The sequence below is a fragment of the Pongo abelii genome, chromosome 17, assembly GCF_028885655.2.
Source record: "Pongo abelii isolate AG06213 chromosome 17, NHGRI_mPonAbe1-v2.0_pri, whole genome shotgun sequence".
NCBI classification, from domain to species: domain Eukaryota; kingdom Metazoa; phylum Chordata; class Mammalia; order Primates; family Hominidae; genus Pongo; species Pongo abelii.
In genome coordinates, this window is record NC_072002.2 from 87659810 (window position 1) to 87687619 (window position 27810).

The 27810-nt window shown below is 37.0% G+C and overlaps 1 long non-coding RNA gene and 1 pseudogene across 1 annotated transcript; one reads left to right on the forward strand and one right to left on the reverse strand.

Annotated features, from left to right (window-relative positions):
- The first annotated feature begins 14613 nt into the window (after positions 1-14613).
- On the forward strand, positions 14614-15614 carry LOC134760275 (heterogeneous nuclear ribonucleoprotein A1-like; annotated as a pseudogene).
- Positions 15615-16712: 1098 nt separating this feature from the next.
- Positions 16713-27490, reverse strand: LOC129051691 (uncharacterized). The gene is made up of 3 exons (XR_008516121.2): positions 27351-27490; positions 21538-21605; positions 16713-16971 (listed from the first exon to the last, which is right to left on the reverse strand). It is a non-coding gene; the product is annotated as an uncharacterized LOC129051691 (long non-coding RNA).
- Positions 27491-27810: the final 320 nt, after the last annotated feature.

A 27810-nucleotide genomic window follows, 5' to 3' on the forward strand; every position in this document is an offset into this window, starting at 1 on the left:
CTCTTCTTCCTCAAAGTGTGTGGTTCAGTGGTTCAAGGCCCACCAGCACTGGAGACTTGCAGAAACACGGGCTCCTCCTCAGACCTGTTGAAACAGTCTGCTTTTTAACAAGACTCATAGGTGATGCACTGCTCTAATTAAAGCAATGCCTCATTCCTCTACTTGTTTTGCTCAAAGGCTTTTCATAATTTTTTTTTAATTTCCTGCACAATAAGGAGTGGGTTTAGATTCTCCAGTATTCTAAGAAATCACTGTTTTTGTCATATTGATGTTGCAAAATTCACAGTTTTTATTTTATCAAAGTGTCTATTTACCTGACCGGCTAGCTTTTTAAGACGGAATATTCTGTGTTTTAAGCAACACACAATTTATTAAACAGTCATATTCTGTTGCCATGATTTGAGTGTTTGTCCTCTGCAAAACTCATTTGTAATTTAATACCCAATGTGGCAGTATGGGGGGGGGCCTTTTAGAGATGATTGAATCATGAGAGCTCTTTCCTCATGAATGGGCTAATCCATTTGTTGATTAGTGGATTAATGGATTAATGAGTTACCAAAGGAGTAGGACTGGTGGCTTTATAAGAATAAGATGAACCTGAGCTAGGACTCTCAGCCTCCTTGCCATGTGATGCCCTCTGCAGAGTTCTAAGGCCCTCACCAGATGCAGGCCCTCAACCTTGGACTTCACAGCCTCCATAACTATAAGAAATAAATCCTTGCAAATTACCTATGTTATAAGCAACCAAAAATGGACTAAGACATTTTTTCTTAGAAATATTTTCAATCTGGCTAGACCAGGAGGAATGGCAAGCGTGTAATTATAACCCAAGTATAAAAGACTATTCCTTTAGACCTCAGCCTGTCACAGAAGAAAAACTGGTGGATTAGACAAAATTTCTAGGAGAAATGTCCCTCCATTTTGTATCTAATTTGGTTCTTGTCATATCTAAACACTTGACCCTGCCTTTCACAATGAATTAGCACCTTTTCCTTCTTCCTGTCTTAAAACTTTCCAATTGAATTGAATTTACAGTCAACCAAAATATGGTGCCCTTACCAACTTCCTCACATGCACATCTTTTTTTATTTTACTTTATTGCTCTAAAGTAACACTTGAACACGCTGTGGAAATACAGGCATTGTTGTATTTAATTTATGACTCTATATGTTCTTCACTTTTACTTCTCCCCTTGGTAGAGATACTTAATGATTTTTTAAACAAAATTCAGAAGTTAATTACTGATATTCTGTTAACAGCGCCAGGCAAGTTTAGAAACTAAACCCAACTGGCCTTTGCTAAAGTTTTTTCCACTTCTTATAATAGATGCAAGGGGATAATACAATAAATAATTTGAAACATAAAGTAACAAATTTTTATTAATGCATTTTTCTAACTTTAGTAAAGTGCTTTTTAAAATTTTATATCAATGATATCACTTCATACTGACATAGCTGGTGACAAGAAAGATAAGTCAAACAATGGAAGAATTTAGGGAATGTTTTCCAAGGGTCTGACCCTGGTGATATCTATGTCTGGGGCTACTTCAAGTTCATATTACATGTGGGTAGAACAAAAACTGATGCACTACATAAGAGTTTTCTAATATGTAATTTTCCCTCCTTAGGAGAGTTACTACTAAGAAAATAAAAAAACAAAGTCAACTTAAAGATGGGCCTCACAGCCCCAGCCTTCTTTCTTACTCTGATTTTAGATGTTACTTTTATTTCTATCTTGTCTACACATCGGTGCACACACAGAATAATTTGTTGTGCAACCAAACACTACAATGGCACCTGTGTGACCGTACCCTAAATGTATTTAAAGAATACCAGAGCCTCATTTCCTTTTGGTCAAGTCTCAAAGCATTCAATCACTCCAGTGCCAATGTGGTTGATGGTGTGGAGTTAAGCAGCCAGTCCCTTTGGGATCGAGGCTGCCTGCTGCATTTGCTGTCACCACATCCTTGAGATTCTTCCCAAAGTAGAAAGCTTTTCCTATTCCTTAGGATACCTTCAGACAGAATAGGTATGTTGTTTTTTCTACCTTCTTTTTTTGCCTTTTATTCCAAGACCCAAATCCAGTACAATTGCAACGCTTTTATCTGGCCATAATCTTCATAATTATTGTACCATTTCAATACAATAGCTCTCCAAAGCCACTGTTATTACTACTATACATTTTCTCTTCCACTAATGTAGAACAGGTTAATGACAGATTGGCCTATTAACCAATATGGAAATAGTTTTCCTGTATAAGAATCTGTATGATTTTTTCCTTTGGGGTTATAGTAGTAACCTGTCAACTCCCCTACATATGCCCTAAGTTATAGACATATTTGGGCATGTCTGTGTTATCTGTAGAATGTTTTGAAAATGATATTCTGAGTACAACAAGGTATTTCCTTATGTCAGGTCCCTTAGAATCATATCATAGTGTAAAATCTAAAATCTCTCAGAGAAACTAAAATCAAAGGGCAAAATATCTTTTATTCTTCTTTAGTGGTTACTAATGACTTCTTTATTGAGCATAGAAGAACCTTAGCTGCTTAAGAAACAGGGTACAACAGAACACATCTGGACGGGAGAAGACACCAGCTCGGCCAGGAGTGTGGGGACCTCCATCCAAGGCCTCAGTGAGGATAAGCGGGACAGAAAGCTACAGGTCTCACACGGTCTGGCCAGTAAAGTACTTGGCAAAAGCCATCACACAGAGGGTCAAGAGTAGGGAGGAAGAAACTGGAAGGTTCCAAAGATGAGGCCATGGACTGCGATCTTTCATGCACACAGTATGTCTCCCTCTTGGGGGTAGAACTGTATCCCTGTAAATTCAAATGGTGAAGTCCTAATCCCCAAAACCTTGGAATGTGAAATTATTTGAAAATAGTCACCACAGAGGTCATAGGTTAAAATGAGTTCATTGGGGTGCGCCTTAACCCAATATTATTGGTGTCCTCAATAAATGAGGAAGCTTGGGCACAGGCATGGTTACAGGAGAATGCCCTGTGAACATGATCATCTGTGAAGCAAGAGGAAGTCCTGAAACAGATTCTCCCTCACAGCCCTCAGAAGGAACCAACACTGCCAACACCCTTGTTTTGGATTTCCAGCCTCCAGAACTGTGAGATAAATGCCTTTTGTCTAAGCCATCCAGTTTGTGGTACTTTGCTAAGGCAGCCTTAGCAGATGCACACAAATCCCTTGAGGATCTCCTAGGTTAGCACCTGGGAAGGCATATCCGCCCCACTTGGAAATGCACATGTATTCATTTCTCACTCAGGAGTTAATGAGCATCTTTTCTAAGGAGAAAGAATAGCAACTGTTCCCTTTCTCCTGCAGGATCGGTTGTGGCTACTTTCTTTTATTCAAGCTGTTAAACACAAAGTCTAAAAGCTCTTTTCCTTGTTGCTTCTAGAGCACCCCACCAAACACAGATTTCATGGCTTCTTTTCTGACATGCTATGCTAATTACACTTTATTCTGTAACATTTTCCTTAAGTGTATCACCAAACTGAAGTGTTAGCCAAAATAACATTTATAGGAGCTATGTAGATACCTCTCTCTCTCTCTCTTTCTCTCTTTCTGTCTCTCTCTTTCTCTCTTTCTCTCTCTCTCTCTTTTCCTCTAAATTTAAAAGACTGAGTGGAGGATTGGGTACCTTCTTTCCTTTTCAATTCAGATTTTGAATTCCATTTTTTTAGTCTACACCCCTAATCAGCGATCCATTCCCCTCATCACATGTCACTTTTATTGAGAGCATGAAACACATAACAAGCTTTTTTTCTAGCCACATCCAGCAGTAGTCTAATCAGTACCTTTCTGGCAGCTGTTTTATTTCCAAAGAGAATTGTATTTAGCACAGGCATATTTAAAGGCATATTCCCTGAACTCTTTCAACACGCTTGCAACTTCTTATCTATTTTCCACCAAAATGAGCCATTCATACATCTGTAAGGTTTTTTTTTCTCCCCAAGGTTCATATGACTGCAAAAATATCTTAGAATTATACGTGGTGAATTTGTAATAACAGTTCCCACACTACTTTTCATACGACAACTGCTTTATTCCTTGTAAACAAATCCTAGAAAGAAAACTCCTTCGTAAGAATCCATTCCTTTCCTTCATAGCTTTTGAAACACTGTACATTTCTGTTTTAGCCTCTGACTTCTTTTCTCCTGGGGGGATAAGTGCAGGGAGAATAAAAGAGTCAGAAGTTCCTGTCTTTTCATACTTTCCCTCCCCACTCTGTTCTTCCTTTGGGGCTCCCATGAACAGTGTCTCACATCGTTGGCTTCTTTCTGAAGCCCTTGCCTGCCAGCTGCCTTCTTTTCCTGGGGTGCTGACACTCAACAGGCACCTGGCTGCACTTAAACCTTGATAAATTCAGTCTCACATTTCCTGATCTTATGGATTTCACATTTTTCTAAATTTCTGATTAGTATTTTATTAGCGAGCAGCAAGTTGAGCCTGAAAGTGAATCAAGCAAGCCTTCATCCTCTGTTGAAATGATATAAACCCCATCTTCTCATGTTCATGTATAAGGAATCATTTTCACAGTGGGAAGTGATTGTAAGAAAGATTTGCTCCCACGTGCCTAGGAGCACAGGTGTTGGGGCTGAGGGGCAGTATATTAGTCTGTCCTTATGCTGCTAATAAAAACATATCTGAAACTGGGTAACTTATAAAGGGAAGAGGTTTAATGGGCTCACAGTTCCACATGGCTGGAGAGACCTCACAGTCATGGTGCAAGGTGAATGAGGAGCAAAGTCACATCCTACATGGTGGCAGGCAAGGGAGCTTGTGCAGGGGAACTCCCATTTATAAAACCATCAGATGTGATGAGACTTATTCACTACCATAAGAACAATATGGGAGAATCCACCCCCATGATTCGATTATCTTCACTTGGCCCTCACCTTTGGCATGGGTATTATTCAAGGTGAGATTTGGGTGGGGACACAGCCAACCCATATCAGGCTGCAACAGAAAGGATGGAGAGAAGGTGTCTGTATCTCAGCAGAGGCCAATAAGGTAAATTTGACTGACTCTTTTATAACTTACTAATGCATTTGCATAAATAAAAAGGGTTATGGGCTGAATTAATAGAAATTTTTATGGGCCTCCCATAATTTATATGTTGTATCCAAATCCACAGTACCTCAAATATGACTATAATTATAAACAGGGTCTTTAAAGATATAATTGTGGTAAAATGAGGTTATAGGGGTGGTCACTAATGCAACATGACTTGTGTCCTTAAAAGAAGAGGGCATTAGACACACACAGAGGAAACACCATTTGAAGACACAAGAAGAAGATGGCCATTCACCAGCCAAGAGAGGTCTCAGAAGAAAGCAGGCATGCTGACACCTTCATCTCAGACTCTAGCCTCCAGAACTGCAAGAAAAAACTTTATTTCGCTTAAACCACCCAGACTGTGGTACTTTGTTATGGCAGCCCTAGCAGTCTGAAAGCCATCCTGCATAACCTCTACCTACAGCTATGCGAAGCTGTAAAATAGCAAGTTTCTTCAACATGTCACATATCAGTTTCAAAGGAGGTTTCAATTTGCCATTCCCAGGTGCCATCCCTGTCACTCCTAATCACTTCCTGTAGGTTGGATGGGATGAGTAAGCATTTACGTAACTCCATTTGACAGCAAACTTCAGAAGTGTCTGCTTCTTGATTGTCTTCCCATGACTGGAAATTGTTGTCACTAGCTGGTGTACAAAGCTTCTGCTTCCTACTCGATGCCATTAGGTACATTGGGCAGTTCTGCTTTGCTCACAGCTGTCATCTGGGGATGATATTCCCTGGGTTGTCTTGCCACCTCTGCACCTGTCTCACTGACACTTGTTGCCATTCTGTGTGTACAGCCAGGACCATTAATGTTCCCTAATGTTCCACAGCCTCCCTCAGCTGGTTGTCAACCCAGGGCCACCCACACTTTTGCAGGCTGAAATAGGACATACTCAGCTCTTCCCACCATGACCATGCTAATGTTTCTTTCTTTTAGAAATAAATGATGTAGACTCTATTTATGGCTTTTCTGAGATGAGTTGTTGTTGTTTTTAGCCTGAGGCTCAGCGTGCTCCTCTCCCCCATCTCTCTTCCACCCTGGCCACCCCTGTCCCTTCAATACCAAGCACACTCCATTCTGAACATGTGTGCAGTGCTGTTCTCTAGGGTACCCACACCTGGGAAAACAATGGCTCTTTCTCTTCCTTTCTTCAGGTCTTTGCTCAAAATGTTTCCCTTCTTATAAACTTTCCTGATTATCTTAACTTAAAACACATCACTATCATTTTCTTTTTTTCATCTAGATTTATTTTTGTGTAATAGTCTTTTTCACTACTCTGATGCTACACCAAATATCTATGTATCTGTTATTGTGCATTTACCTCAATTGGAATGTATACTACATGAGGGAAGGGACTCTGTATGTCCTGTCCACTGCTGTAATCCCAGCACCTAGAATAATATTGACTCATAAATGCTTCAGAATGTTACTCCTCTGAAACAAGGTAGAAATCAATAAGGAGCATCCCTCCTTTATAGCAGTTCCAAGTAATTCCAAGACACAAACCCAGTGGTTGTAAATCTGGCTTAAACCATCAAATGGCTTATTTAAAAATAGAATTTAAAACTTTTATTTTAGATTGGGGGTACATGTGCAGGTTTGTTAACTGGGTATATTGCATGATGATGAGGTTTGGAATACAGTTGGTTACTCGGGCACTGAGCATAGTACCCAATAGTTAGTATTTCAACCCTTACCTCCCTTCCACCTCTAGTAATCCCCAGTTTCTGTTATTATTATCTTTATGTCTATGAGTACCCCCTATTTATCTTCCACTTATAAGTGAGAACATGCTGTTTCTGATTTTCTGTTCCTGTGTTAATTTGCTTAGGAAAATGACCTCCAGCTGCATCCATGTTGCTGCAAAGAACATGATTTCATACTTTTTTTCAGCTGCATAGTATTTCATGGTGTATATGTACCATATTTTCTTTATCCAATCCACCATTGATGGACACGTAGGTTGATTCCATATCCTTGCTATTGTGACTAGTGCTGTGATGAACATATGAGTGCATGTGTCTTCCTGGTAGAAGGATTTATATTCCTTTGGGTATGAATCTAATGTCATGCAATTTCTGGGTCAAATGTTAGTTTTGTTTTAAATTATTTGAGAAATCTCCAAAATGCTTTCAACATGGTCTGAACCAATTGACATTCCCACCAGTAGTGTATAAGCATTCTCCTTTCTCTGCAGCCTCACCAGCATGTACTTTTTTTTTTTTTTTTGGCTTTTCAATAATAGCCATCTGACTGGCATGAGATAGTATTTAACTGTGGTTTTTGTTTACATTTCTCCAGTGATTAGTGATGTGGAGCATTTTTTCATGTTTGTTGGCTGCTCATATGTCTTCTTTTGGGAAGTGGCTGTTCATGTCTTTTAACTGCTTTTTAATGGGTTATTTGTTTTTTGCTTGTTCAATTGCTTAAGTTCCTTATAGATTATGGATATTAGACCTTTGTTGGATGCATAGTTTGCAAATATTTTCTCCCATTCTATAGCTTGTCTGTTTACTCTGTTGATGGTTTCTTTTGCCGGGCAGAAGCTCTTTAGTTTAATTAGGTCCCACTTTCCAATCTTTGTTTTTGTTGCAATTGTTTTGGAGGACTTAGTCATAAATCATTTCCCAACACCAACGTCTAGAATGTCTCCTAGGTTTTCTTCTAGAATTCTTATAGTCTGAGGTCTCACATTTAACTCTCTAATCCATCCTGAGTTAACTTTGGGATATGGTGAAAGATAAAGATCCAGTTTCATTCTTCTATATATATGGCTAGCCAGTTATTCCGCACTATTTATTGAATAGAGAATCATTTTTTCATTGTTTATTTTTTATCAATTTTGTTGAAGATAGATGGCTGTGTGTGGCTTTATTTTGGGGGTTCTCTATTCTCTTGCATTGTTATATGTGTCTGTTTTTGTACTAGTACCATGCTGTTTTGATTACTGTAGCTCTGTAGTATAATTTAAATCAGGTAGCATGATCCAGCTTTGCTCTTTTTGCTTAGGATCACTTTGGTTTGTCAGGCTGTGTTTTGGTTTCATATGAATTTTAGAATAGTTTTTTTCTAGTTCTTTGAAAAATGACATTAATAATTTGATAGGAATAATGTTGAATCTGTAGATTCAAGTTGTTCGTTTTTATGTGTGTATGTGCCTGTGTGTGTGCAAGTGCAAGTGCACATGAACACTCACATTTGTTGTGTGTCTGCTTTCTGTGTTTAAGAAACATAAATGTTTACTTCCCTCAAACTAAGTGCAGGCTCCCCAGCCTTACCTTCAAAGCTCTTTGCAGAATGGCCCCCTTACCTCCCTCCCTCCTTTCCTCTGGGGTCTTATCTTGCTCTGTTGGATGCATATTTTCTGTGTTTTTCTGTACTTAATGTCTTCCTCTAATAAAAAACATTGCCTCTCTGCAATACACACAATCTTACCGCACCTGCTTCAATTCTGTCAATTGCTTTAAGGTTTAGCTTAAATGTCTACTCTGCGGAGATTTGTCTGATCTGAAACACCCACTTACCTTTATCCAGAAGTTTAAAATCCTACATGATTTTGTTTATTCTTCTCTTCTAACTTGTATTCTTGTTTTATATTTTATGGATGTGTGTTTGTATTTTATTTCTCCCAGAACAACTGTCAAGCTCTGTATGAGTTTGCTGGGGCTGCTGTAACAAAGTGCCATAAACTGGGTGCCCAAAAAACAGAAGTTTATCATTTCATGGGTCTGCAGGCCAGAAGTCCAAGATCAAGGTGTCAGTAGGGTTGGTTCTTCCCGAGGGCTGGGAGGGACCGTAAAATTGCTGGCAATTTTCCAGCAATCATTGGAGCTCCTTGTTTTGGGGAAGCATCACCCTGATCTGTGCCTTCTTCTCTTTCTCTGTGTGTCTCTGTGTTCACATTTCCTCTTTTTATAAGGACACAGTCATTTTGAATGAGGGCCCATCCTACTCCACTATTATCCCATCTTAACTAATACATGTAAAACAATCTATTTCCATATGTGATCACATTGATATGGTAGAGGAGGTTAGGACTTTAACTTATGAATTTAAGGGGGGCAAATAATAAGCTTCTTAAAAAAGGGTCTCTCTTTTCTGTCTTTGTAGGTCTGTCTATAGTATCCAGACCAGTGGGTTTCACATTACAGTGACTTCATAAATATTTTGTTGGATTGAAGTACGCCACTTACTCTGTCTCAAGAGTGTCTTTCCCAATATCTGGAACATAGCTAGCATTTCACAATTTATTTTTAAGTTATTATTAGTAATAGGTATCTTTTTTTCTTACACACTTTAGTTGAAAGATTAACCAGCAATTCCATTTCTGCCTTAATGTGGCATGCCCTGGTGATACAAACCTTGGTACAAGCTTTGCTATTTGCAATAACCTAATACTGAACAATGCTGGGATCAGAAGGAGGCAGGCTGTGAGTGAGGGAGTGTCAAAGAAGATGAAATGACAAAGGGGAGAAAATAGGACTCTTCTCAGGACTTCAGCCTGCTCAGAATGCAGAAAATCACCTATTTGAACAGTATGTCTACACAGGGCCCCGGGGACTCATTTATTTACATGTTGTCCTCAAGCTATTGCTCATCCATTTCTTTGAAAACCTCATAGATTCCATGCTTGTTGACTCAGGAAGTGAAGCATCAGATTTATTCCTGTACACTGTTGCCTTTCAAATTCATATTATCGACTTCCTTTTCAGTGTCTTGTGGTATATGCAATTTGTATTCAAAACGTCTTCTAAGACAATATATCCCTCTAGCCCAGCGATGTGTTTTGAAGTTCCTTTGTAAGATAGTTCCCTCTGTTATTCCCTGTCAAAGAGATTTTCTAAATGTCCTCCAAGATCATGTTTTCTTTGTTACATAATTTTTAATAGCCCTTGGTACAACTCTCAGTTTGCTGCATAACTGATATCCTCAAAGGAACATTCACCTGAGTCAACTATGAATGAGATTTACAGATAAAGTGGTACCTTTACCTTTGGGAGAGGAGCAACAACTTTATAAACAAATGAAAATATGCATTTCTCTTAAAAGCTATTGATACATTTCAACATAAAAACAAATTGATTTAAATAAATTAACCAAATTTCAGAATTAAAATAAGTAGCACATTGAACTTCTGTAGTCTCTATTTATGTATATTATTAAACAATTTAATGAAAGTATCACGACAGATTCTTAAGAGTTCATCAGGTAATATTGTTATTAATTCTGAGGTGTGATTTCTTCTTTTATTTAATTCAACAGAATTGCAAAATAATTTTTCAAATTTTTTGGTGTATATTAGGACTTCTTTACAGAACAAATTATGTGGAAAGATTTATTCCATTGGATTTGGTGGTTTGAGAATTGCAGGTGTGATTTAAAAGTGCCAGACGTATTTCTAAGTACAATGTTCATATACTATACCAACATTCATCTAACCATTGGTATTACAATGTAGCCTGTGTTAAATTCTAGGTTGTCAAATGTAAAAACAAATCACTGATTTAACATGATATTAAATGTAAAAAGATTTGGGGCTTCGAAAATTACTACATAGTTAAATGTATTATTAAATTCATTCCCTTTGGTAGAGTTTGGCAATTTTTTTTTTGATAACTAAAATATACACTCACCAAGCTAATAAAATTGTTTCAGGAAGATCTATCTTTTCTGAGTTTTAAAAGTCTTTTCAATAATAAACACTTCATTTAAATTAACATAGTTATGGATTACAAGAATACTTCCACTGCTTTTCAGCATAATGTATGTCTATTGGCCTGAGCCTGACAATACTGACTATACACATATCATAGGTTGGCTGTTCGTCACTTAGCAACTTAAGAAGATCAAGTAAATATACATATATATATATATATATATATAAATATATATAAATATATACATATATAAATATATATATAAATATATACATATATAAATATATATAAATATATAACATATAAATATATAAGTATATATAAATATATAACATATATAATATATAAATATATAAATATATAATATGTAATATTTTTATATAAATTTATATATAAAAATTTATATACAAATATTATATATGTCATGTAATATTTAACATATATTTAATATATGATATATACTATTTATATATAAATTTTTATATATTATATATAATTATATATTTATATATTATAAATATATATAAACTTATATATAATATATAAATACATAAATTTATATATATAATATAGAAATTTATATATAATTATATATAATATATAAAAATTTATATATAAATATTATATATCATACGTTAAATATATGTTAAATATTATATTTAATATATATTATATATTAAATATAATATATTATATATTAAATATAATATATTATATAATATTAAATATAATATATTATATATTAAATATAATATATTATATATTAAATATAATATATAATATACATAATATATTAAATATAATATATAATATTTATTATATATTAAATATATATTAAATATATTTTAAATTTCTATATTTATATAAATTTAAATATTCTATACATTTTTTTTTGAGACAGAGTTTTGCTCTTTATTGCCCAGGCTGGAGTGCAAGGCAGAACCTTGGCTCACTGCAACCTCCTCCTCCCGGGTTCAAGCGATTCTCCTGCCTCAGCCTCCAGAGTAGCTGGGATTACAGCCATGCGCCACCATGCCCAGCTAACTTTCTATTTTTAGTAGAGACGGGGTTTCTCCATGTTGGTCAGGCTGGTCTCAAACTCTTGACCTCAGGTGATCCGCCCGCCTTGGCCTCCCAAAGTGCTGGGATTGCAGGCGTGAGCCACCACGCATGGCCCAAGTAAAATCTTATAAGATGTGAATTAGAAGGTATAGAAAATGCTTTTTATTGATTTGCTTTTACTAATATTGAAATACAAGTTTCTCTTGCACTATATATATATTAAGCATTTGTTTTGTTTGCTTTGTTTTTTATGATTATCTATGAAACGTGACCAGCAACAAACATACTTATTTCATGATGTGAAGAGAATTTCTGCAATATAACAAATGATGCGCTCTAACTGATCATTCTAGAATGAAATTAGAAGACTTCGGCTCACTTTCAGGGGCTGACTATTCTGTGAAGTTGTCTTCTGAAATGTGAGATCCACTTGTATTAGTTTTTAAATATCTGAGAGAATAAATCTTACAAGGGTTTCTAACTTTCTTCCTCCTCTATGAATTAACCTTCAATTCTAAGGACTCCTGTCAACTTTTAACAGTAAAAAAAGCTTTCAGAAGTTTTCTAAGAATTACATTTTTAGTTTCCTCTTGTTTCAAACACCACTGTGTTCCTGATAATGTTGAATTTTACCCGAGTCTTATGTTCCTGGAAAATAATCAAGGTTAAGAAACCCCCCTGTCCTTTTGAAATCAGTCAATGTTTTGCATTTCAGAAAGTGGCTTCTAATATCTGACCACTCTGCTCTTTCATACCAAGATAAGACCTGCTTTAGTCTTCCTCCAGAAATCCCTTGTTTTATAAGGCCCAGTGTTTCCTCCCTATATGTAGAGATGATATTCCTTAATGAATACGTTCCTAATACCATTGCCTGAACAAAAACATTTCCTTATTTGGTGCATTTTTTCTTTCACTATTTGGGTGCCGTGGCTTGGGTCATATAGGAAATCGCCTTTGGGTCCCCCTTTGCTCTGTCCAGGTCTGGAGGCTTTTGGTGTGCTTTGTGCTCTGTTTCTCATTGGAACACGATGAGGGAACACAATGGTGAGTCTGATTCTTGGTCTTTGTTCTGGACTCTTGCCCACTGGTAGTGTGGAAAGGATACGATTTTGATTCCTTTTGAGTATTTGTTTGAGTATGGATGCTGCAATATTTTTTCCATTATTGTGTGAGCATGTGGCAATCTCTATAAATGGATTAATGGTTTATAAAGATCTTTTCTCTGTGGAGTAAAGAATGACAGATAATCTAATTTGTTAGTCTTTTCTGTTTGTCTATTTCATCTATCTTGAGCTCCAATCAATTAAAAATTCATACCTTCTATGAAGAGAATAACTGCTTAATATAGAGCAATTCGTTTTGTGTTTCTGTGTTTATGTTTAACCCACTGCTGAATTTCTGTGTGTGTCTGTGTGTTTATATTTCTAAAATTCAGAAATACCTTTATCTCTTATGGTATGTATGCAATATATTCCTAAATGGTATTGTCGAATTAAATCATTAAACCTCTTAACACAGTCCTAATCTGATTGGCTTAGAGATAAATAAATGCTTATTTAAATGGTATATTCCTAATTTCTCAGAAATTAAGAAAATTGAACTTCAAATACTTTCCCACCACACCTGGCTGACTTTCAATATACTTTAAAAACACATTCTTACAGAAACAAACTCACACATCTTAATACATCTTACAAATTCCAGCTCACATATGTAAGTAAACCTTTGGCAAGAGAGATTAGTATAACATTGTTGGTTCAATAGAGACATCTATGTATTCTCTGAATTACCAGTGTTAAGTATAATACAAGCTTACATTCTTATTCTCCTTGGGCATGCTCTTCATAAACTTATACGTGTTTACTGATTGAATGAATTACCATGAATTCTACTAAATAGTTAAAATTATGAAAAAAAGTAAGTATGTATGTTATATAAGCAAATCAGATCATTATTCTGACAAACTTTATTTTAATAGTAAGCATGTTTTATAGTATATCAGTTACAAGATAATTTCTAAAGCCTTGGAATGATACTGAATTGAGTCAATTAATGGAATTTTATTAGATATCAAGATCATCTTAAGAAAGATAAAACATTAAACCATTAATTACTAAACATAATTTTAAGTATGTAGACATTTTGCCTCGCATGTTTTACATGGTATAGAAAGGTGAAATTTATTTGCAAATGCTGATGAACCTGTTCAGTTTTGCCACTTTGAGGAGTTGTACCATATAGGATGCTGTGAAATGCTGGTGTGAGTACAGATAGTTCACAATTATTTTCCTCCTGTTTTTCTCTATGAAGTAGAAGTCAATGTTGTGAAAACATATTATCTATATATGTGAATGAGACTCAGTTAGTAGTAATAGTGGAAAGGAGGCACAATCTGGTATGCAAAATATACTGGATGAGTTTTTGTTAAGAAAAAAGAGAGTAATTATGTTGTAAAATAAAATGACTGCTTATTCCAGGATGAGAAAAAGAAAATTATAGGAAGAAAAATTAAATGGAAGAAAAAATTTTAGAAAGTTATCAGAAAGGGAATTTTGGCTGTTATGGTTAAACCGGTTAAGGTTTGATGGGTTTATTTATAAGATTTTCAAGTAGAGTTTGAGTATCAAACATTCTAGTGCTGTAAAACTAGATTTTGGTTTTCTCTCTGTTCTACTGAAATTTTCTTATATTATTGGTCTTTTTAAAACAGGCTATAAAAGTTTCCTTTTTATGAGATCTCTTTGCCAGCTTACTCCTTTCTGCCCGTGGACGCTGCCAAGGAAGCATTGTTAAGGTCTCTCTTCCCCCTGCTGTCATGTCTAAGTAGGAGTCTCCTAAAGAGCCCGATTAGCTATGGGAGCTCTTCATTGGAGGGCTGAGCCCTGAAACAACCGATGAGAGCCTGAAGAGCCATTGTGAGCAATGCGGAATACTCACAGACTGTGTGGTCATGAGAGATCCAAACACCAAGAGCTCCAGGAGCTTTGGGTTTGTCACATGCACCACTGTGGAGGAGGTGGATGCAGCCACGAAAGCAAGGCCACACAAGGTGGATGGAAGAGCTGTGGAACCAAAGAGCTGTCTCAAGAAAAATTCTCAAAGACCAGGTGTCCACTTAATTGTGAAAAAGATATGTGTTGGTGGCATTAAAGAAGACACTGAAGAACATCACCTAAGAGATTATTTTGAACGGTTTGGAAAAATCTAAGTGATTGAAATCATGACCAACCGAGGCAGTGGCAAGAAAAGGCGCTTTTCCTTCATAATCTTTGATGACCATGACTCCGTGGATGAGATTGTCATTCAGAAATGCCATTCTGTGAATGGCCACAACTGTAAAGTCAGGAAAGCCCTGTCAAAGCAAGAGATGGCGAGTGCTTCATTCAGCCAAAGAGATTGAAGTGGTTCTGGAAGCTTTAGCGGTGGCCATGGAGGTGGCTTTGGTAGGAATGACAACTTTGGTCATGGAGGAAACTTCAGTGGTCATGGTGGCTTTGGTGGCAGCCATGGTGGTTTTGGTGGCAGTCATGGTGGCTTTGGTGGCAGCCATGGTGGTGGTGGTGGATATAGTGGCAGCGGGGATGGTCATCATGGATTTGGTAATGATGGAAGCAATTTTGGAGGTGGTGGAAGCTACAGTGGTTTTGGCAATTACAACAGTCTTCAAATTTTGGACCTATGAAGAGAGCAAATTTTGGAGGCAGAAGCTCCAGCCCCTATGGTGGTGGAGGCCAGTACTTTGCCAAACCACAAAACCAAGGTGGCTGGGGTGGTTCCAGTAGCAGCAGTAGCTATGGCAGTGGCAGAAGATTTTAATTACAGTCAGGAAACAAAGCTTAGCAGGAGAGGAGAGCCAGAGAAGTGATGGGGAAGCTACAGGTTACAACAGAATTGTGAACTCAGCCAAGCACAGTGGTGGCAGGGCCTAGCTGCTACAAAGAAGACATGTTTTCCACCAATACTCACGTGTATGGGCAAAATCTCAAGGACTGTATTTGTGATTGATTGTATAACAGGGTGTTTCAGTTTCTGTTCTGTGGAAAGTACAAAGCATTCCAACAAAGGGTTTTAATATAGATGATTTTTTGTACCCATGCTGTTGATTGCTAAATGTAATAATCTGATCACGATGCTAAATAAATGCGTCTTAAAAAAAGAAAAGTTTCTTTGGTAACTTCTGTGTAATCCACCTGGATAGCTAAGATTCCATCTTACCAAAGTAACTTTCCGTGGTTTGTACGATTGTTTTTGCCCTTGATAATTTATGAAAACAAAGGTTTCTCATTTATAGAAGAGCTAAGGATCATTATGATCATCTTAACTCCTAGTTTTACTTTTAAAATGTTTGTTGTCCCTAGGTTAAATAGATAACCAATTATTATTTCTTAGTAACATATTGAAGCAGAATATTTTCTTGACCCCTTAATGGTATTTGTGACAGAGGTGCCTTGTTTCCTCAGTCCACCCATGTCTAACCCTCATGGGAGGGAGTGTGCAAGCAAATGAGTACAGGAACTGAAGTGAGCACTTTTAGGCACTGGCAGGAACAAACTTCATTTACTCAGCTCACCACCCCTTGTTGCGGGAACACATGGGTGAGCAAGTAAGGGACCCAGCTGTCTGCTTTGGGCACCAGCAGGAGCAAACTCCATGCAGGCCCCACGGCAGTGTTCAGGTAGGGATGTTCAACTCTGAAACCCCAGAGGGCGTGCTACAATGCTCTTTCAGCTCTGCCATCCATGGACAGCTTAAATGTTAACAGCTCAGTAAGCCCTTTGCCTTCTTGCATGGGGTGGCTGCCTTCCACTACCGAGGGCAAAGGGCCAGTGTGACAGCCTTTTTTAGAGTATCCACACTTGTGGCTCCCATGCTCTTGTCTGGCATCCAGGAAAAATGAGGTAGCAGGAACGAATTGAAGGATGGTAAATGTAGAGAATTTTATTGAATGATGAAAAAGTGGCTCTCAGCAGGAAGGGGAGCTGGAAAGGAAATGGGATGGGCAGGTAATCTTCCCCTCAAGTCTGGCCATCTCTGGCAGGACTCTTCTTCTAAATCAAGCCATCAAGCCTTCCCTCTGAAGTCAAGTTCCTTCTTTCAGATGTCCAGCTGCTTCTCCCTTTCTCTCTGACTGAGTCTGGGGTCTTTATAGGCACAGGATAGGGGGCAGAGTGGGCTGTCGGTAGTACAGGAAAAGGCAACATTGGAGCAGAAAAACAGGGATGGAAGTTCTCACTTTGGGCCATGGGTTTCAGGATTTTCTGCTTGAAGGCAGGGTTTTGCCAGGGACCCACCCTCATCTGCCTAGAATTTCTCTGCTTCCTGCCTCTATCATTGTATCAATATGAACTTGTTCAAGTGTTCAGATCTTCCAACAACTTTTGATATTTTGCCTTTCCAAAATTGGATTATTATTTTCTCTAGGAAATCTATCTTAAAAACCACCCAGATGGCCCCAGTCATAAACGTGTTTTTTTCACATTATAAAAAGAAAAGTGCTATAAATAATCAAATCTATTTGATACTTTACGACTGATAAGTGTATAGGAAGTGCTAGAAAGTTAGAAGAGATCCTGAGCTTTCCCTAGGTGAAGTTTTTATGGATAAAATATTGTTAATATAAATATCTCAGAAAATGGACGCTGGATTGGAATTACATGGAAATTTGCCAGTGCCCTTTCTTTTCATATGTTTTTATTTGTTAGAGTCTGGTGTTGCTTTGCCTGGCTTAGACAACAGCACTGTAGCATTATCATTAATAATTCTAGGTATTTAAGTATTGACTTGGTCACAATTTTACCTCTTTAATTTGAATCTAGTATCTTCTAGACCAGTGGTTTTGGACTAAGAATTTACATGACTTACTTATGACGTTTTAGTAATACTCAGGTGTTGAGGATCTAGTCTAGACTTCTATAATATTTTACGTGATATTTTTGATAGAACTATAAGCTTGATATATTTGTGTTATATTATGTATCAAGATTAGTATATGTAATATCTGAGCTTTTTCTTTGTAAAGATTACATAGAATATCTCCTCTTTTTGACAATAATTAATTGTTATGTTTATAAATATTCTGTCTAAAACCTTTTTGGATTGACTTTATTACCTTGTGTTGTAAACAACAAAAACAACAAAATTTCTTTGCCTATTGAATTATTTTTTAAAACAAATCTCATCAGGCCTTGCACTTTTTAGCCTTTTAAGTAAGAAATTAACCACAGCCATTTTAAGTCTTTGGTCATTTCCAGATATTGTTTGTTTTACCCTGAAGCTTCCGTGAAAGCTCTGGTAATCTACTACAGCTCAGAATTTTCCATCCTCAACTAAGGAGACTGTATCAGAGCCCTGCAAAATAGGACTATGTCATGTATGTTTGGGCATAGGTTTCCAATGGTATCATTGCTTAAATGAGAACCTACCAGTGGAGTGAGCCAAGATTTCCAAAACTGATGGAAAAAAACAGTTTTTCAGTTGAGAAAACAGCTGAGAAACTGATAGATTCATATTCATGAGACTGTCAACCCAAGATCGAGTGGAACACACATTAATTACATTGGATTAAGATACTGAAAAGGGATGGCTGTGGGTTTTGTTTGTGGTGTCATTGGCGTTTTAATTTTCTATTTTTATAGACATATAGGAAGACTTTTCTCCTTATCTGTAACTCAGAACAATGCAGTAGATTTTGCTTTTGTAAACTCAAATGAAACATTTTTAAACGAAATATTTTTCTCTTTGCCCAACACTCTCAGAATTGTGAACCTCTTGAATGTTCTTATTTTCATAGCAATATAGTTCTGTGCATACATTCACATTATATAATATAGTTATTTGCATGTCCTTGTCAAAAGAACACAATTAGAAACATTGCTTATGCAACCAAGATCTTGCTTGGAATGTCATATTTGAGAATGATGCTCATTTAATCAGATGCAACTAGATACTTTAAGCTAAGGTTGACTTTATGGGGCCAATGCTTACAACGCCCTCTTGGAAACCTGGCCTGGCACTCAGTTTATAAGATTCTCACCCTTATGAGTGAGTAAGAAAAGTGACTTACTGGCAAGTCCAGAAATCAGGATATTTTGAAAACTAGAAAGGAGAGAAATTTGCTCAAATTTCTAGTGCTGAATTGTTGCCTTAGATTCCCAGGCTTCCCGAATATCCGATCTGAGATCCCTTATAAAAATTTCCAGCACAGCAAACATAAGAATGCCTGTGTGGTAAATTACCATTCTTGCTGTACCTGTGTACATAATCAGGCCAAATCTAAAGAGACCAGCCTTATTTTGTGATTAAGAATGCACTGTCTTTGAGGTTACTTTTGATCAAAATGCTGTAGTGAAAAATGACAGGTCTCAATGGAAAACCGTGTATCACATGCAGTACACCCCTCCGTGTTATCAGATTTTATCCCTGCTCATTGTCTTTGAGCTATGTTCTACTTCTTTATAAATTAAATATAACTTACATATATGTACACTCTATTTTGCCTGGTGTATTAGTCTGTTCCTGCATTGCTATAAAGAACTACCTGGGACTGGGTAATTTATAAGGAAAAAGGTTGAATTGACTCATAGTTCCACAGACTGTACAGGCATGGCTGGGGAAGCCTCAGGAAACTTACAATCATGATCAGAGGCACATCTTACATGACAGGAGCAGGAGGACGAGAGCAAAGGGGGAGGTGCTACACACTTTTAAACAACCACATCTAGTGAGAACTCACTCACTATCATGAGAACATCGTGGGGAAATTCACCCCCATCATCCAACCACCTCCCACGAGTCCCCTCCTTCAACACTGGAGATTACAATTTGACATGAGACTTGGGTGGGGACACAAATCCAAACCATATGACCTGGTAAACACTTAATTGATTTCTACCCTCCCTATGGAAAAAAGGAGCGTTGGTACTTAACTGCAAATTGGGCTGGAACATGTTACGTTTCCCAAACTGACAATCCTTATAAAATTCTCCCTTTTTCTGTATTTTCTTTAATATCAGGTGACTATCCTCCAAATGACCTTCTCCAGTTTTTCTCATTTGTACTTGATTTGAAGTCACTGAAGACTAAAACCGAGCTGTCCAGATCCCTTACTGGGTCTCTTTGTGGCCTGGAAGCTGTCTCTGGATCTGAAGAAGCCCTAAGAGCTGAAGCCTGATGACTTTGTATAAACCTCAGATACCTCATCATGCTGCAGACCACCACTGGCCTGAGTTCGCCCTGGACAAGCTGCTTGTCTATAAACTACTAATGTAGTTTGAAGAAATGCTCAGGACATGCATGCCCTCATATGAGAGGGGACTTGGATTGTGAACAACATTACCAAGGGCATCAGCATCCCAGCCTGAGAGCTTCAAGAAACTCAAGAAGTGCTGCAGCATGACAAGGGATCTGCTTACACCAATCTTCTAGAATTCACTGGACTGATCGCTCTCAGAGTTCAACTCCTGGATCTTTAGTATAGCCCTTAAAAATACTTCTGCTTTTTATTTCAGGAATCCCTCCTTTATGTAAATAACTTGCTCTCTGGGAGCTAAAGTCACCTGGGACCTTCACGAGAGGTTTCTGCAAACCAGTTGAATTTTTTAGAAACATCCTCAACAAGAGCCTTTCAGTGATTATTTCTTAAACTCTTCGTCTCATTCAGGAAGTCTATGACATGCTCAATATTGCTCAGTGACTCACAGTGGACACATAGGAGGACTGACAATGCTGAATTTGTCTAAGTCCAGCACTTTCAGAGATCAATGAGGGTTAAGAAATCCAACCCCCTCTTTTTTTTTTAATTTAGGAAAATGGCTAACCACAAAGGACCATCCTGCCCTTGCATACTCCAGACCCATCTCCACCCTCCCTCTTAACAACCTTTCCTTTGTAAAACCTTATGTTTTTTCCTTCTTCTTTGAGATGTTTCACTTACTATTGCAATTACCCTAATTAAAACTATCTTCCTGTAATGCCAGCACTTTGGGAAGCCGAGGCGGGCGGATCACTTGAGGTAGGGAGTTCAAGACCAGCTTTGCCAACATGGTAAAACCCCATCTCTACTAAAAATACAAAAATTATCTAGGTGTGGTGGCACATGCCCATAATCCCAGCTACTCAGGAGGCTGAGGCACAATAATTACTTGAACCCAGGAGGCAGAATTTGCAGTGAGTCAAGATTGTGCCACTGCACTCCACCCTGGGTGACAGAGCAAGACTGTCTCAAAAAGAAAACCAAAAACCTGTCATCTTAATTATCTTTTTCATTCCTGTCTTTGGCACATCATATAACAATTAAAAATGCTTAATTTTGCTGAGATAGCTTATGTTTTCCTTACATAATTATGTGTGTGTGTATTGAATAATTGGTCTGACAATTAGTGCTCAATGCACCTTGCAATTTCTTTTTACTTTACATACTATTTAAATATGGGGAGAAGAAGACTTTAATAAAAAGTTTTTTAAAATTGTCAAATACTAAAAGAGGCTGGTATTAAATCCTGTTATACCAATGTATGGGGAAAATGATAATTGGAAGCAGCTTTAGAAAAAATAAAAAATTTAGGAAAAGTAAAGAAAAAAATGAAATTGTTTTCCCAACTTTAGAATTATTACAAGTAAGTGAAGGTGCTTTAGTGAGCCTCTTTCCATAAAGTCTTATCATCAGATAGGTTTTTACCACCCTTTGTTAAGGATATGGTGATTTGGGAAGCGTATTTTCTAACTCATACAGAGAGCTTACCTCAAAATCTTCTGGAAAATAACACCCAGGAGTCCGAATGTCAGAGGGGTGAGAGGCACACTGAGAATCTGAAAAATAGCAGCCGGCTGAGCCACAACTACTTTGTGTATTTAAGGCTAAGTTTCATGTCTCTGTCCAGTTAACTCTGAGAGTAACTCGGGCTGTGGACGCTCAGGAGGACAAACAATCAAGCCTTTCTCCCCGTCCTCCTCCCCATCTCTCTAAATTGGGACCCTCCTTGTTTCTTCTTAATGTTTACCACTTTCGTAGTTTTATGTTATTGGTGTGATTCTTAAAATTTTATCTCTATCCCTAGATTTTAAGTTCTAGGAGTGCATCAACCATGATATTTTTTCTGTTCATTCTTGTATCAGTTGCACCAACACAATGCATGACACACCATAGCAACTATTTGTTACATGAATGAATGAATGTATAAGTAAATGAGTCTAAGAGTAATACTATATATATAAATATACAGTATTACTCTATTATTATTATAGGATTATATTATTATAGTATTATTATATATAGTATTACTATATATATATATATATATACACTCTTGTCTGTTAGACCAAATGCTGAAGAGTATATATATATATATGACTATATATATATATGACTATATATATATATATATGACTATATATATATATATATATATATATACTCTTGTCTGTTAGACCAAATGCTGAAGATGTTCTTATACTATTTTGGATGTGTTGTGATTGAGGCTACTCCTTGGCAAAGTTGTGCAGAAAGCACAATTTGTTTTCATATTTTCAGTGTCCATTTCCAGTCATTTATCACAGCTTCCCAGCTGACCATCACTCCCCAGCTTTGTGGTCCAGTTAGAGCAACGTCTCCATAACAGAAAATATCCCTGAGGAAAGAATCTGGGATTCATTCATGGCAGCATGTAATGACTGAAGGGTTATCTCCCGTTCAGCAAACGTTTTTCATTTTTATTTTTTTGTCAAAAATTGGTACAAGGCACTGGGTTTACAAAGAAGAATAAGAAATGATCTCTGTCTTAAAGAAGAAGTTGTAATTTATTACTTTCCCTGGGAATATTTTTTTTTAATCAGTAGGGGACAATGTCATAAAAAATCCGACTCTTTACAATATTGGTATTAGTAGAATTTCAAATAAGAGTCAGGTTAGTTTGGAGTTCTTTTGGTGACATCAGTGAAAAGTATTCCCTTAGCCATACACTCACTTGAAAAACAGTCACAAATCCTTGATGTATAAAAAAGAAGTCCACTTTGGGAAGTTGAGGCGGGTAGATCACCTGAGGTCAGGAGTTCGAGACCAGCCTGGCCAACATGGTAAAACCCCGTCTCTACTAAAAATGCAAAAATTAGCTGGGTGTGGTGGCGGGCGCCTGTAATCCCAGCTACTCAGGAGGCTGAGGTAGGAGAATTGCTTGAACCCAGGAGACAGAGGTAGCAGTGAGCCGAGATTGCACCACTGCACTCCAGCCTTGGCGACAGAGCGAGACTCTGCCTCAAAAAAAGAAAAACAACAACAAAAAGAAGTCCACTTCATGACCCAGAAGGAGCCAAAAGGAAGACAAAACAACAAATGGTGATTCTCTGATTTGATGACCACTAGCTCAGGCAGAAAGTCTTGAAACTGAATTATGGCTTTCATCTAACCTTCTGCTCAGCCTCTCTTTTTGAGTGATCCAAACCGAACCCAAGGATTTTTCACCTCATTTCAATATTTTGGCTTCTAATGCTGCAGGTTTGTTTGCCCGTGTTTGAACTTTATCTAAATGGACACATGCAGCGTGTACTCTTTCATGTTGCCTTTCCCACTCAACATTATTTTTGTGAGACATCCATATCGTGTCAGGCAGTTGGAGTTGATTTATTTTTACTGTTGTGTGATACTCCATGTGTAAAAACACAGAATATTTAAAAAAATGAGTATCTATTGCATATCCATTGAATATTCAAGTGGAGAAATATGCATTGGATCACTAATAGACACAAACTAAAATTTACCCAAATGGCAATCAATAGCAGAATGGATAAATAAATATATTCGGGATGCTATTTTGACTGTTTGCTCTTCTTCAGCAAATGTAGCATAGCACACAGTACAGAACATATGTTATTCGAGGAGTTTCTTTAAAAAGGAAATGTGTCAGGAAACATTTGATATCTATATGAAGGCTTCATAATTGCATTGCTATTTTTGTTAGTAATATAATAATAATAATTCGTGTAAGAAGATGTTGCTGCGTGGCAGGCCCTAATAGGACTATGCGTTGCTCAAATACTCTTCGAATGGGGAGCCCTGCTTGCTTTGAATACTGTCTACTGCTTTGAATACCGGCATCTTGATCACCACAGTTGGTTGTGCTTCACCAAATCCCAGTAATTATTTGTAACAATCATCTGGGCCATGAGGCTGAGGTGCAGATACTTTGAGGACACTGTATTTATAACAAGAGAATAGATTAAGAGGGAGTGATCAAAATATGCACAAGCACGATCCTAAAACCTTTTGAATGGTGATTGCACATATTACTAATCATGACATAAGCTCACATAAGATCAGAGCCTTTCTAAAATTTTAAGTAATTTCACTGTCTTTTGTGCTACAAGTGTTAAAAGTTCAAAATTTTAAATAAAATTTGTTCTATTTCTTATATTTATAGCTTCAGATATTGTTGTTCTATTTCATGCAGTAATTTACAAAATTATGTTTCTTGTCAATGTGTTTAATAGAATGCCTATGGCCAAATTTTATTACCAGGAATTTATTTGCATGGCTCTAAAACTGTCCCATTCTTTGCATTTTCTTATGTCTTTGTATTATCTCCTGTGGTAAATCATCAGAAATATGATTATATAGTCTCTGAATTCTTGATGACAACAGTGATTTCTACCTCAATAGGGCTGCCTTGGTGGGCATGCAATCAGTCTCATCATATTGGTCCTGCCTGTAGAAGACTCCACACTTGGTTTAATGTTCTGCATCACCATCTAGAGTCTTACAATTTTTTAAGAGATCCCCTGTGTGTTCATTTTGCATTGGAACTTGCAAATTATGGAGCCAGTTCTGACATTAAATAGAAACTGAAAAACTATTTGCAACAGTCAGGTTTTCCAGGAGGCAGGCTCTGCACCGGAGTTTAGTACATAGGATGTTTATTAAGGAGGGCTCTTGGGATCCATATGTGTGGGAAGGATGGGAAGGACAAAAAAATTGACAGAGGGAGAAACTGAGCTGTCATTCAGGACCAATCACAGCCCCAGCTGACCCCTCAGGGAGCTCAAGGGCTAGACTGGCCTGTCTGAATTGTCCAGCATTGGACGGAGATGGCCTGGCCTTTATACTCCTTCCCGCCTCACAGTAATCAGGTAATGGATTTGGGCTGCTCCCGCAAGAGAAAGGGGTGAGGCAGTCTCTGAAAGGGCTGAGAGCCGAAGGGACATGTCAACAGCATTTGAATAATCTCAGACAACAGTCCTTCATTGAAGGGGGAACTGTTTCACACATTTCTTCGTCCCCTACAGTCTTCTACATTTATGGACAAATGTTTGACTTTTGAAGGCACTTATGCATCATCTTCAAATATCCTCTTGGCATTAGGAATCAGCCAGTTTGTCACTATTCAATCATTTCCTAGCTGCTGGCTTATAAGCTGTTTTTGTTTTTCTTAAGTTGTGACAAGTTTTTATGGATCCCTCTCCATATTCTCATTATTTCCCCTTTGGCCTGTGCATAGATTTATTTGTTGGATGGATATCTGTACTTAGAAATTCAGCCCATGGAACTGAAAAGGGGCAAAGCTAATTGAAGTGGAATGGAATCTATGACCTTGACCCTATTAAATATGCCCTTGTAGACCAAACAAAATGACCCCATTTACCTTACTAAACTAAGCTGTTCCAGTCCCAGACAAAGAAGCGAGGACTTCCCAACCATCTGCTGTATTTACAGGTAGAAATTTAGAGTCCACTGGTCTTCTTTTAAGAATAATGAAATCCATTTTTGTTATTGATTAATAAAAAACAAGTGCTTAAGTGTTTCAACTACACTAACAACGTAGCAGAATTTGAAGTGCAAGATAATTGTTCTACTTGGTTTGCTTTATAAAACCAGAGAGAACATTGAAGAAGCACACAAACACAATCAAAAATTTAAAAGTATGTCCTAGAAACTAAAACTCCCAAACTTATGTATAGTATTAGTATCCTTTATAAGAGTAAAGGAATTAAGATAAAGAAAACAAAGAAGATGATAAAAAGGCAGCTCATTAATTTAAAAAAATAAAAATAAAAAGCAATAGCCTAGTGACTTCTAGGTAGAAAGAAGAAGAAGGCAGATTACAAGTGTTTTATGAAAACATTTCAGAGATGCTGGGTAGAGCAAAAAGAAGAAATCTAACTTTAATTTTGAATTCATGATTTATATTGACTGGATTTATTGCTAATTCTTTTAAATTGAAGGCCCCTCAAAACATCTTATTATTTGCAAATATAATGTTTGGACTCTCGGAAAGCCTAGATGGCAATATTTCTCTAGTAACTTGACTTCTTTTTCCTTAGGATTACATAAATGGTGGATGGTAACTTTATTTAAAGAACAGAAAAGACAATGTAAAAAATATTGTATAGATCTTTTCATTACTCTTAATATTTCAAATAAACAATTCCAAGGATCTCTAAATATTTCTGATACCACAATTTTTATATTTATATTTTTCATATTCCAGAGATACTGGAAATCCATTTGAACCAGCCAACCTGTCTCTTAACCCAAAGATACCAAAGTGGAAGTTATAAAATTAACAGCTAAATTGTTATTGCTTAAAAAGGGAAAACAAAATCTTACATTATATAATTTTAGATATGGTAGAAGTATCTGACTACACTAGCTGAAAATGTATGAATTCTATTAGCTTCATATGCTTAAGATTTTGTGCCCATAAAACTGTCAATCCCCTGGAAGACTATATACCAGCATGGTATCACTTTTTATATTACAAAATGAATTATCATTCGATGTCCAGATAGCAGCACTGGGGGTATAAAGGTGGACAGGAAGCTTAAGTGGGTCATAGAAAGGATTCATGCATGAAAACCCAAGTGAAATATTGTGATTAGTCCTGTTCTTACTTTTAGCATTATAATTGTCTTTTGATACGTTATTTGTCTATCTCTGTCATTACACTGTGGACTTCCTAAAGTCAGGGATTTGTTTAATCTCTCTAGCACAGTGATGAAATAAACTGTCAATGAATAATTATGGAAAGAAGAGATGATTAAATTGGTAATATCTACTGCTCCAACACACACACACACACACACCCTGCACAACACTCACAATCCCCCCCCACACACACACACACGCAGAGAGAGAGAGAGAGAGGCTTTCTGTATTTAGACAAGAAAATTGAGATCCAAGCCGTTTAACTGACTTATACAAGGACACTTAGCCTGTTGACAGATATGATTATAACATGAAACCTCTTGATTTGTAGTCCAATGTCCTTTCATAGGTACTAACTCTTTCTTCCTCTGCAATCATTTTAATATCTGTTGAATTCTTTGCTGGTTTCCTTCCTGTGGAACTGAAGGACATCAACATTCTTGCACTACAATTTTTTCCCCTACTTTACTCAAACACATAATAATGTATCCATTCTTACTCTGAAATTAATACAAGCCATATATGCCTGCTGTGTGAAAATAGGCCTTATTGAATTCTCAAGCACAGAAGTGTAAGAGCTGTTATTAAATTGTTTCTGCCTTAAAACTAAAATCTTTATGGTAACGAAGAAAAATTGTTACCTGTCTAATAATAGGATGCTTGTCTCTCTCTCTCTAAGAAAATGGGTGGAATACACTTTCCTGTGGAGGGCCTCAGCGACACAAACATACTAACAAGGAGATTAGATGCTTCGCAAACTTTTTTAGTAAAGAGACTGCTCCATTCTTTTTTTAATGGGCATTTTTTGTTTCCTAGCAACGGCAACGTTCTAAAGCAATCTATACTGGCCTTCTTATGGGAATATATCAACTCAGGTGCTATTTATGGCAGTTAAGCTCTGGAAAGAAGACAAGAGGGAAAGCTTGTTTCACTTTGTTTTGATCCCTATTGTTGGTTCAAATTATATGGTCCCAGTTTGACTTTCTTGGGGCCGCAAATTACAACATTGAAGCCTGATTCTATAGGTGCTCTGTAGCTATTAAATGGAAAAGGCTAGTGTGTATTAAAAAAAAAAAAAAAAACTTTCCCTATTTTGCTTAA